Below are 12866 nucleotides of genomic sequence, written 5' to 3'. Positions count from 1 at the left end.
ATTTCTTCATTTGGAAAGTTCTGTCATACGCGGTTCCGCGCTCCGCTCCATCGTAGGAGGCTCACACTCACAGAACTATGGGGTATTATTCCTGACACAAACCACAAAGAAAAACAAACAATGCCTGAAACGCGTAAACAGCTGCCGTAATTACGGAAATTCAGCCAGGGATAATTTTCAGCGCTGATTCTTCCATTTTAACACCTGGAAATTTTAATTGCCATCTTTTGTCTAGGTGAGTGCTTTATTTTATTAAGAAAACCATGGAAACATGCGGCGGCAAGCTGTGAAACGATCGCACCTCGCACATCCGCACCGCGTGCGCACACCTCCTTTTATCTGCTCGCCATGTGCGGCCTGTCATGTCAGGAGGCGTCTGTGGCTGCTCTGTGAGGAAGTGGCGGTACAGGGACAGTGCAGAGCATTACCAGAGAGCAGGCGGGAGGCACAGCATACACGGTATGTGGAACACGGTGGTGTGGCTGGAAGGTACCTGCCAGTTGTGCAGAACAATGCTTTATGGACCTGTTAATGGTGGCAATTCCTGAACCAATGCCTATAAAGAGACCCCAGCTCTCTCTCTCTCACACACACAACCAAATTCATTCAGGTGTGCGTGACAGGACACAAGTCCCTTCTTAATGTCAATTCACTCACATTCACATAGCAAACCGGTGAGAAAACTACGCAGAATGGGCTGTCATGTTGTAAGTAAGCTCTTTTGTTTCATAGACCTGGCATATTCATGATGTGTCTTCCTTTATTTGTACCATTTACCTCATGTTCACAGCCCTCAAAAGGCTTGTTCTGATTTTATATTAAACTACTTAGATAGAACTACTGAAACAGAAAAAAGTGATTTAATAAGTTTAATGCATGTACAGAGAATTACTTTATTTACTTTTTCTCCAACGTTTTCTCTTAGGTGATATTTCCACACCTTATCAATAAAATGCCCCAGTGCGAGTTTTACATTGGGCCCCCTCAAGTATATGCAGAACATCTGATATATAGCACCAAACCTGCCAAGGACAGCCGCAGTGGCAGAGAGGTGTAAGCAGGGGAGGGGAACAGTCTATTAACCTCTTGAAGACCGTTGGCTTACACCCCCTGCAGCTTTAAAGAGAATCTGTACTCTAAAATTCTTACAATAAAAAGCATACCATTCTCTTCATTATGTTCTCCTGGGCCCCTCTGTGCTGTTTCTGCCACTCCCCGCTGCAATCCTGGCTTGTAATGAACAGTTTTAGGCAGTGTTTACAAACAAAATACTGGCTTCTAACCAGAGTATCATAGGCTGAGAACAGCTTACTGTGTGACTCATGCAGAGCTTGGAGAGGGTGTGTAAAGCTTCTGCCAATGACAAGCAGTGCTGCACATTCCACACATTCCAGCCTGTGCCAGACAGAGGAAAGAAGATAAGATTTATTACAGAGACAGTGCAACTACAAAAGGCTGCTGTTAGACAGACCACATTAGAACAGGTATATGAACTTATAGGATAGAAGAAATAAGGCTCAAAATTTTGTTAGAGTCTCTTTAAGGCATAGCTGCAGGGCCGTACAAATCAGCACACAAGTGACCCCCTCCCCCCCGCCCCTTTTCTGCCCACCAACAGAGCTTTCTGTTGGTGGGCTCTGATCGCTTCCAGGATGTTTTTTTTTTATAAATATGTATTTTTTTTATTTTTTTTACAATAAATATTACTAATTTTTTTTCCTATCCTCCTCCCCCCCTTCCCCCGCTAGCCAATCACAGCGATCGGCTGTCACAAGCATCAGCCAATGACAGCGGATTTGTTCTCTGCTTCCAGAGGGGACCGCTAAGTGACACGGCTGTCCCCTGTATAGCACTGCCTTAGGTCGCAGTGCTGTACAGTATAAATGGATGTCGGTTTTGCCGTCTAACAGTCTCCTAGCAGCAAATGCCGCTGGGAGACTGATGATGGATGGAGCAGAGCTCCATGATTCAAGCGGAGATGCGCTCGCATCGGCGTGCGCGATCTCCAGCAAAACCCCGCCCCAGGACTTCACGCCGATTGGTGTTAGGAGGTCCTGGGCTGCCGCTGCGTTGGCGTGACGCTGTCATTAGGTAGTTATTGGTTACAAAAGATCAGTGGTGATCATTACTAGCATAGCACCAATAAAGAGCTAATAAAGCAGTTAAAGAAGGGCCCCTAATGGGCCCTCTGGTCCAGGGGCCCTGGTAGGGTCGCTACCTCTGCACCCCCTATAGCTATGCCATTGCTTTTAAGCAAATACCTTCTGTTTTAAGAAGGAAAATTACACTAAGCATTGCATTTTAGCAGGAGAACTTTTACTCTTCTAGTCCCCTATACTTTCCTAGTGGTTCTAGAACACGTGTCCAACTCCAGGCCTGGAGGGCCAGATCCATGCCAGTGTTTAGGATGGAGTGAGAAAGAGAAAAATGTGTTCTACCTGATGGACCACACCTTTCCTCATTCAGACCCATCAATTCATTTGAGCTGTGTCAAAAATGTGTGAGGATCTCGGCCCTCGTAGGACCGTTTTGACATACCTGTTCTAGAATCACCCTGAGCCATTCGGTTATTCTGTTGTACTGGCCCAAGCCTTATCCCACAGAGCCATATCAATCCCTGCCATGCATTGATGAGAACCAACATGTTGGGTTGATGTGGCTCTGCAAAGCCTCTTTCATACCGGCAGCGACGGGCAGCTGACAGGCGGTGAATTCAGCTCCTCTCCTGCATTTGGTACCAGTGCTAGACAGGCGGCCCCCCATGGAGTCAGATCTGGACTCTACTCTGCCACCCTGTAACACCAGCGCTTGACACAGATGGTGTTACTACCGCTCATAACCGGCCTTTGACCTGTGCGACCGGAGCGGTCGCTCAGGGCGCCGGCTTCCAAGGGGGCGCCCATAGCTGGTTATCTATACTGAGGGAACAGGGGTGTAACAATAGGGGGTGCAGAGGTTGCAACCGCATCGGGGCCATTGGGCCAGAGGGGCCCTGAGGGGCTCTCCCCCAACTGCAGTATTAGCTCTCTATTGGTCCTGTGCTGGTAATAATCACTTCTATAGATACTTTGAATAGCCAGGGGCGTAGCAATAGGGGTTGCAGAGGTTGCGACCGCATCGGGGCCCTTGGGCCAGAGGGGCCCCGAAGGGCCCTCCCTCAACTGCAGTATTAGCTCTCTATTGCTCCTGTGCTCATAATAATCACTTCTGTAGATACTTTGAATAGTGGTAATCATTAACAAACTGTTCCCCATCCCATTCTTGCACCTCTGACACTGTAGTTGCCATTGGCAGGTTTTGGTGCGCCATATCAATTGTTATATATAGAGTGTTTGGGGGGGCCCCATTATAAACTTGCATCGGGGCCCACAGCTCCTTGGCTACGCCACTGTGAATAGCAATTATCATTTACAAACTGTTCACCATGCTATCTTGCACCTCTGACACTGCGGTTGTCCTTGGCAGATTATCAATAGTTATGTAAAGAGTGCTTGGGGGCACCATTGTAGAACTTGCAGAGGGGCCCATAGCTCATTAGCTACGCAACTGATCATCTACACCTGATTTCCTATACTGGGGACATCAATACCTGGCTACCTATACTGGAGGCACCTACGCCTGGCTACCTATGGGGCGATGGAAACCTTCAACTGACTACCTATACTGGGGGCACCTGTGATTGGCAACCTATATTAGAGGGCACTTGCACATGAGATGTAATACTGGGGGCACCTATACCTGGCTACCTACCTATACTGACTCTGAGGGCATTTTTTTTTGGGGGGGCGAACCGCGGCTATAACACGTGGTGCAAATTGTCGGTGCTGTGCTATCATTCTATATGGGGGAGAGGCAGGGGGCGGCTAACTATCCCACTGATTGTTTTTAATAATATTCCTGAAAGGTTCTAGCCTTCATTTTTAAGTATATTCAGGACTAGCCACACTATCTCTGAACCCGCCCCCCCCCCAAAAACCCACATATATAAGTAGATAAATACTTGCTCTACTTACATAACATACTAGCTGATTGCCAGGTGTTGCCCGGGTATGTATCTGGCTGGTGTCGGCTCCACCTACTTTTTCTAACCCTAACACACAATTACTCAATGACCAAGTTTGTGAGCTTTGCCGTCTTTGGTATCAATAATTTGCATTGAAATGAAAAAAAAACTGATTGGCTGTTTGTGGCTCCACCCCTTTTCTGAATTTGAACCCCAGTCACCCAATAACCAACTGTACCAGGTTTGAGGCCTGTGCCATTAACAGTGCAAGAATGGTAGCAATTAAATATTCCCCTTGAAAAGCAATAGGTGAAGTTTGATCCACTTTTGTAGGCTCCACCCACTTTTCTGAATATTAATCCCAGTCACCCAGTGACCAACTGTGCAAAGTTTAAAAACCCTGCCATTAACACTGTAGGAATGGCTGCAGTTTACATTTTCCCAGTGAAATTTATATTTGTCTCCACCCACTGATGACCTGGCGTTGCCTGTGTATGCATTTGACTGGTGTTGCCTCCGCCCACTTTTTAACCCTAACACACATACACTCAATGACCAAGTTTGTGAGCTGTGGGGTCCTTGGCAACAATAATTTGTATATTCCCATAGAAATTAAACAAATCAGATTGGCTGTTTGTGGCTTCACCCCCTCTCCAGCATTTGAACCCCAGTCACCCAGTGACCAACTGTAGCAGGTTTGAGGCATCTGCAGTGTAACAATGGCAGCAATTTAAATATTCCACTTAAAAACCAACAGGTGAATTTTGATTGGCTATTATAGGCTCCACCCACTTCCCTGAATATTAATCTCAGTCACTCAGTGACCATCTGGGCAAAGTTTGGGAACCCTGCCATAAACAGTGTAAGAAGGGCTGCAGTTTACACTTTCCCAGTGAAATTTGTTTTTGGCTCCGCCCACTTTTTGTAACCTGGACACAAAGTCACTACTCAATGCCCAAGTTTGTGAGCTTTGGGGTCCTTGTCATCAATAATTTGTATTTTCCCATGAAATGAAACAAATCTGATTCACGGTTTGTGGCTCTGTCCCCTTTTCTGAATTTGAACCCCAGTGACCCAATGACCAACTAACTGTACCAGGTTTGAGGCTTGTTCCATTAACAGGGCAAGAATGACAGCAATTTTAATATTCTCCTTGAAAAGCTACATGTGATTTTTGATTGGCATTTTTAGGCTCCACCCACTTTTGTGAATATTAATCCCAGTCACCCAGTAACCAGCTATGCTAAGTTTGAGAACCCTGCCATTAAAAGTGAAAAAGGGCTGCAGTTTACAATTTCCCTGAAAAATCTGTTTTTAACTCCACCCATTTTTTGTAACCTGGACACACAGTCACTACTCAATGACCAAGTTTGTGAGCTTTTGGGTTCCTGGCATCAAAATTGTGCTAATGGAAGCAGTTTATCCAGCAAAGAAATCTGGCTGTTTTTAGCTCAGCCCCTTTACTGAATTTGAACCGCAGACACTTAACGACCGACTGTAGCAGGTTTGAGGCCTCTGCTATTAACAGTGTAAGAATGGCTGCAGTTTCAATATTCCCCTTGAAAATCAATAGGTGAATTCTGATTGGCTCTTGTAGGCTTCACCCCCTTTTCCGAATATTAATCCTAGTCACCCAGTGACCAACTGTGTGAAATTTGAGAACCCTGCCATTAACAGTGTAAGAAAAGCTGCAGTTTACATTTTCCCATGTAAAAAGTGAGTTGTTTTTGGCTCCGCCCACTATTTCTAACCTTGACATACAGTCACTTAATGACCAAGTTTATGAGCTTTGGGGTCCTTGGCATCAATAAGTTGCATTTTACCATTGAAATTAAACAAATCTGATTGGCTGTTTTTGGCCCGCACCCTTCAGAATTTAAATCCCAGTCTCCCAGTGACTGACTGTAGCAGATTTTAGACCTCTGCCATTTAGTTTAAGAATAGCAGCAATGTAAATATTCCCCTTGAAAATCAAAAGGTGAATTTTGATTGGCTGCTGTAGGCTCCACCCACTTTCCTGAATATTAGTCCCAGTCACCCAGTGGCCAACTGTGTAACATTTGAGAACCCTGCCAATAACAGAATGGCTGAAATCAATCTAACAAATCTGATTGGCTGTTTGTGGCTCTACCCCTTTAGCGAATTTGTACCCCAGTCACCCACTGACTGACTGTATCAGGTTTGAGGCCTCTGCCATTAACAGTGTAAGAATGGTAGCAATGTGAATATTCCCATTTAAAAAATCAATAGGTAAATTTTGATTGGCTGTTGTAGGCTCCACCCACATTTCTGAATATTCATCCAAGTCACCCAGTGGCCAATTGTGTAAAGTTTGGGAACCCTGCCATGTAAAAAATTTAGTTGTTGGCACCGCCCACTTTTTCTACCTTTGACATGCAGTCACTCAATTATCAAGTTTATCAGCTTTGGGGTCCTTGGTATCAATACTTTGTATATTCCCATTGAAAAATAAACAAATCTGGCTGTTTGTGGCTCCGCCCCCTTTCTGAATTTGGACCCTAGTCACCCAGTGACCAACTGTACCAGATTTGAGGCATCTGCTTTTAACAGTATAAGAGAATGGTAGCAGATGAAATATTCCCTTTGAAAATCAAAAGGTGATTTTTTATTGGCTGTTGTAGGCTCCACCCACCTTCCAAAATCTTAATCTCAGTCACCCAATGACCAAGTGTGCAAAGTTTGAGAACTCTACCATTAACGGTGTAAGAATGGCTGCAGTTTATATTTTCCCAGTAAAAATTGTTTTTGGCTCCGCCCACTTTTTGTAACCTTGACACACAGTCACTCAATGACCAAGTTTGTTATCTTTCAGGTTCCTGGCATAAAAAAATGTGTGAATGGAAGCAGTTTATCCACCAAGGAAATCTGATTGGCTGTATGTGGCCCCGCCCCTTTAGTGAATTTGGACCCCAGTCACCCAATGACCGACTGTAGCAAGTTTAAAGCCTCTGCCATTAAAAGTGTATGAATAGCAGTAGTTTCAATATTCCCCCTTGAAAATCAATAGGTGAATTTTGATTGGATGTTGGAGGCTCCACCCATTTTCTTGAATCTTAATCTCATTCACCCAGTGACCAACTGTGGCAAGTTTGAGAACCCTGCATTTAACAGTCTAAGAATGGCTGCAGTTTACATTTTCCCATTTAAAATGAACGACTGAAATTTGATTGGTTGTTTTATGCTCCGCCCACTTTTCCTGGATTTGTAACCTCGGTCACCAAGTGACCAACTGTGCCAAGTGTGGGGACTCTGGCTTGATTACTGTGAGAATGGCAGAATTTTTCATTTTTTCCATTGACTTGAATGGGTGAAATCTGATTTGCTGTTTGTAGCTTCGCCCACGTATGCAGGGGGGACCCGAGACCCCCAGAACATATCATCCCAGGTAGTAAGTGATCTGTATACCAAGTTTCGTTCAAATCGGTCAAGCCGTTTTCACGTGATCGCGGCACACACACACACACACACACACACACACACACACACACACACACACACACACACACACACACACACACACACACACACACACACACACACACACACACACACACACACACGATTTTATATATATAGATAAAGCACTCTTTCCATCCATTTGTGGTTATTAACAGTATTTTTTTAAGTTATACATATGTGATGTTTCACAGAGATCTGAGCATTTGGCGTGATGTGTCACAACGTCAAAAAGGTTGAGAACCACTGTTCTAGGAGATATCTTAGGAGAAAAGGTGAATTGCATATGGGCGTGTGTGTGTGTGTGTGTGTGTGTGTGTGTGTGTGTGTGGGGGGGGGGGGGGGGCACAAAAATCAGGTTTCGCTCAGGGCGCTGTGAAACCTAAGGTCGGCCCTTCGGCTGCATTTAATTGCACTGGCGGGTGGCAAGTGTGCAGTTCAGCCTCCCATCTGAAAAGGCCTGAAAGTCAAAAGCTATAGGTTTGCAATATACACCAGCGGGTCTGAATGTAAGCCTGGCTTCAGGGGCATAAATAGATAATGTGCATATTCAGGAGTGATGCATTGTGGGAAACCACAGTTGTTCACTTACAGCTTAATTATCACAAATATCTTCTGTTTTAAGAAAGCAAACTACATTCAGCAAGCAAGAAAATACACATTTTGACAGTACTTTTTCAACTACTTTTTCAATTGCAGAGTGTTGAAAAGTTAACCCCCCAGGGGCAATTTTCTTTCCTTCAGGCACACGTTTAATCATCAATTACAAAACCTACAAGCCACAAAAGGGAAGCCAGGCAGTGAGAAACCCCCAAGTTACCACTCATGGCCATTATTCAATTCACTTTTTCTCATAGGTGATAATTTTTCATTTTTTTTACAATATTTATTTATAGATTAGTTAGTTAGTGCTTGCTCATTGTAAAATCTTTCCTCTCCCTGATTTACATTCTGAAATGTATCACTGGTGGTGACATCTTTAGTTCTGCAAGGTTATCTGCACGGAATGTTCGTTACCCAGAGTTCATTGCTTGCTTCTCCGTTGGAAAAAGCAGTTGTTTCCCACAATGCAATGAGGTTCATAGACAGGGAACTGTCAGAACCATGGTCATGACATCACACTGTGGGAGGGGTTTCACCACAACATCAGCCATACAGACCCTTCCCCCTGATCTAATCGAGAAAAGGTAAAGATTTCTCATGGGAAAGGGGGTATCAGCTACTGATTGGGATGAAGTTCAATCCTTGGTTACAGTTTCTCTTTAAGAAGCCTTTTCCCCTCATATGCTTGTGCTGGTTACTTAGATGTGAAGAACACAGTTACAGAAATCCTCCCCCCTCTATTTGTGAGCAGGACCAGCTATGTGGGTGACATTCATTTCCAGTGCTCATTGTTTCAGCACTTAGACAGTGCCTCATGCCAGCTGCCTTATTATTACTGACACATTTAAAATATTTGGACGTTATTACTTACAGGAAACTCTAATAGACATTGCAGAGGTTAATGACTAAATTACAAAGTCATATAACAGGAGCCGCGCTGACATTTCACTTCAGTCCTATAAAGGAAATGAAAGATGCTGCCTTCTGAATCTGAAGCAAAAGAAGAAAAAAAAGGTATAAAATAATATAATACAGATTAGAATGTATTACATATTGTAAATTAGCAAGTATAAAATCTCTGTAAGCTGAAAGGGTCTTCAGTGAAAGAGTATTGATGCTTTTACTTCTTACATACGTTTAAATAGAAGAGTGGGATTAATGGACAACTAAAGAGAACATTTTGACATTCTGCTATTCCTATAGTCATTTATGTTAAAGCAACAGAATAAAATCCTCAATAATGATGTGTCAATCATATATTATATATAAAGGAAACCTGAGATGTAACTAGTCAGCGTATGCATACTTATCTGGGGCTTCCTCCAGCCACATGAGGTGTGTGGGCTCCTTCACCATCCTCTCCATTCTTTAGATACCTCCCCCCCCCTCCCCCTTCTGCTCGGCCACGCTTGCCATTACTTTAGAAAGAACTCTAGGCATCGGAGATCAGATTTACTTACCTGGAGCTTTTTCCAGCCCCTAGCAGTCTATCTGGATTCTCTGTGTAGTTCAGCTGTTGTCCGGTGCACCACTAGCACCTCAGAAAGATCCCTGACCACAGCTGTGATCAAAGGCTGTTGTGCATGCGCAGGCACAACCGCAGCATACGTATGTAATTGGCGCGGGAGACTTGGGCGCAGGATTCAGCCGGTATACAGCTTATCCTGCTCCTGCACAACTGCACCGCGTCCACAAGCCTCTCTATCACACTCCGGTGGCCTGGAGCATTCTGAGCTTGCTCATTTAAAGTCTTCGTGAACAGTGCACTTTCAGAACGCAGCGTACTGCGGACTTCCAGGATTCTGCAGCTATGGGAGTGCAATCGAGAGAGACGTGCATGCGCAATAGCTTGCAAAGAGAAAGAGTTAAATGTTTCATTACACACTGAGCAGGGAGGAGCTGCAGTACTGTCCACAGAGAGTTAATCTCTCTCAGCAGTAGGTGGAGGTGGGCTGGGTCAGATGATCTGCTTTGTGTTGGGGAGGGAACGCCCACTCTACTGGCCAGAAGGGGAAACATAAGGGGATGCTGCTAGACAGGATCCTTCAATATATTTATTGTAGCAAGAACAGACTTGCAGTGCACAAAACACTGTGCATTAGTGACTGATGCAAATTTACCGCACATTAAAGCAACAGGAGGTGGAGCTACTTGCATATAATGAGAACTTAATTTACTTATACAGTGATGGTGATTTTCATCGCTCTGCATTCTAATCTCAGATTGCAGACTTGACCCTTTACTGACTAGGTTAGACGGGATCAGTGAATAATGGCACACAGCGCCTATGCATAAAAATGGCGCCGCATTAAAAAGATACGCTTAACGCTATTTATCGTTAGTACTGCATAATAATGGCGCACAGGGAAAAAAGAAGAAAAACGGCACACACTAACGTTATTTATCAATAGTGGCACACACTAACGTTATTTATCAATAGTGGCACACACTAACATTATTTATCAATAGTGGCACACACTAACGTTATTTATCAATAGTGGCACACACTAACGTTATTTATCACTAGCGCCCTACATAAGCCAAACTGCAGACGTTATTTAACTACAAAACGGTGAATGGATTTAATGTAACACGGTCAAGGTTAGGGTAAGGCACCACTGGGGGGGGGGGGGGGTCTTACGGTTAGGCACCACCAGGGGGGTCTCAGGGTTAGGCACCACCAGGGGGGTCTCAGGGTTAGGCACCACCAGGGGGGTCTCAGGGTTAGGCACTACCAGGGGGTTCTTAGGGTTAGGCACCACTGGGGGGGGGGGGTCTTACGGTTAGGCACCACCAGGGGGGTCTCAGGGTTAGGCACCACCAGGGGGGTCTCAGAGTTAGGCACCACCAGGGGGGTCTCAGTGTTAGGCACCACCAGGGGGGTGGTTAGGGTTAGGTACAGGGAAGGTTCTGTGTGAGAGTAGGGTTAGGTATAGTTACAGTACAATATACACCACCAGGGGGGTGGTTAGGGTTAGGCACCACCAAGGGGGTGGTTAGGGTTAGGCACCACCAGGGGGGTGGTTAGGGTTAGGCACCACCAGGGGGGGTGGTTAGGGGTTATGGATAGGTACAGAGAGGGTTCTGTGTGTTAACGCTAAATAACGATAAGGCTTTAACGCTAAATAACAATAAGGCTTTAATGTTAAATAGCGATAAGCGGCAAACGGATTAGCGGCAACACTGTGCGCTATTATTCACAGGCGCCATTTTAAGATGGATGCAGGTTAGACTTGTCCACGGCTGTTTACGCATCACACTAACTTGATATTTGTGACCTTTTCCTCGCTGTTCTCTAAGCTCTGCCCAGTAGTCTTAAATGCTGAAGGTAGATTCATCTTTCATGCGGTTACATCCTGTTTCTGGGCTCTGCACATTCTCCATATAATGACTCCCCGTAGAGTTACCTGCAGTCAGGGCTTGGTACATAAATCCACATTGTGTTCAGGGATGTGTCTAGGACGGAATCTAAGGAATGTCTTCTGCAGCAAACCACATAAAGTGCCAAGAGGAATGTCATCAATAAGAAATATAATGTTCAGAGAGGAAAAATACAAACTATTCCTGGTGGAGGCCAGCCCCAAATATTAAGTTGAGGGATAAGCACGCTTCATAAAAAATAACTGGCAGGTCATTTGATGCCAGAGTCTCTAAACAGAACATGGTACATTTTCTTCCTTTTGATGTTTCTTTGCTGAAATCTGGAGTGTGTGCAGGAGTTTCCCAGATCACTGAGGTGGTGACTCTCTTGTTCTTGCAGGAGCTTCTACTAAAGGGAAGCTTTAGGGACGCTACAAAAACAAAATCCACTTACCTGGGGCTTCCTCCAGCCCGTGGCAGGCAGGAGGTGCCCTCGGCGCCGCTCCGCAGGCTCCCGGTGGTCTCCGGTGGCCGACCCGACCTGGCCAGGCCGGCGGACAGGTCGGGCCTCTTCTGCGCTCCATTGTGCGTTTCACGCCGGCGCACTGACATCATCGGACGTCCTCCGGGTTGTACTGCGCAGGCTCATTTTAAAAGGAAAAATCCATATCCGCAGTTTAGGTTCCCTTTAAATGCTGTCATGTGTTTAAGTGGGCATTGCCACAAGGTACTGTAGAAATTTGGTAATTTTATATAACCGATATTCTACCTACTTGCTTAAAGAGGAACTTCAGCTTAAACAAACATACTTGTATTAAGTTACATTAGTTATGTTAATTAAAATAGATGGGTAATATAATCTCTTACCCACCCTGTTTTAAAAGAACAGGCAAATGTGTTCATTTCATGGGTGCATTGAAAGGTTTGAAAGGAGGTGACAGGGAGCATGAGACACAGTTCCAACCGTCCTGTGTCCTGATCACCCCTCCTAGATGCGGGTGCTAGACAACGAGAACAACATCAGAAATCCCATCATGCTTTGCACAGCATCAGGGGGAAAATGCCCGGGTAGATTTCTTTGATGGGCAGAGCTTAGCTTCTATGCAGCTAAAAATGAGTCTTGGGTAAGAAAAACAAAGTTCTGATGCTGTGAAACTGTTAAAGAAACACCAAGCCTTTTCAGTGCTACTGAGTAGATTTTTGGTCTGGAGGTTCACTTTAACCGGTTTGGGACTGCAGAAGTGAGAATCTACACCGCATCTGCAGCTCTCTAAGGCTCAACACACACCATACAATCTTGGTTGTTCAATCTTACCACTTTCATGTAGTATAAGAGCTTATCCAATCAATCATTCAAGGTATTTTCAATCTGTTGGCCCTTATATTACATAGATTTGGTAGATCTGTACAACCAAGATTGTAT

General features: G+C 44.8%; 1 long non-coding RNA gene across 1 annotated transcript in view; it reads right to left on the bottom strand.

Annotated features, from left to right (window-relative positions):
- The window catches only part of LOC137519612 (uncharacterized), a 31001-nt gene extending 21937 nt beyond the window's left edge, over positions 1 to 9064 (bottom strand). The window contains exon 1 of the long non-coding RNA XR_011021032.1: positions 8955 to 9064. This is a non-coding gene — a long non-coding RNA (uncharacterized lncRNA). The remainder of the gene's footprint in view (positions 1 to 8954) is intronic.
- Positions 9065 to 12866: the final 3802 nt, after the last annotated feature.

Source organism: Hyperolius riggenbachi, chromosome 5 (genome assembly GCF_040937935.1).
Source record: "Hyperolius riggenbachi isolate aHypRig1 chromosome 5, aHypRig1.pri, whole genome shotgun sequence".
In the NCBI taxonomy this organism is placed as follows: Eukaryota; Metazoa; Chordata; class Amphibia; order Anura; family Hyperoliidae; genus Hyperolius; species Hyperolius riggenbachi.
This window is presented reverse-complemented; position numbering and strand designations above follow the sequence as displayed.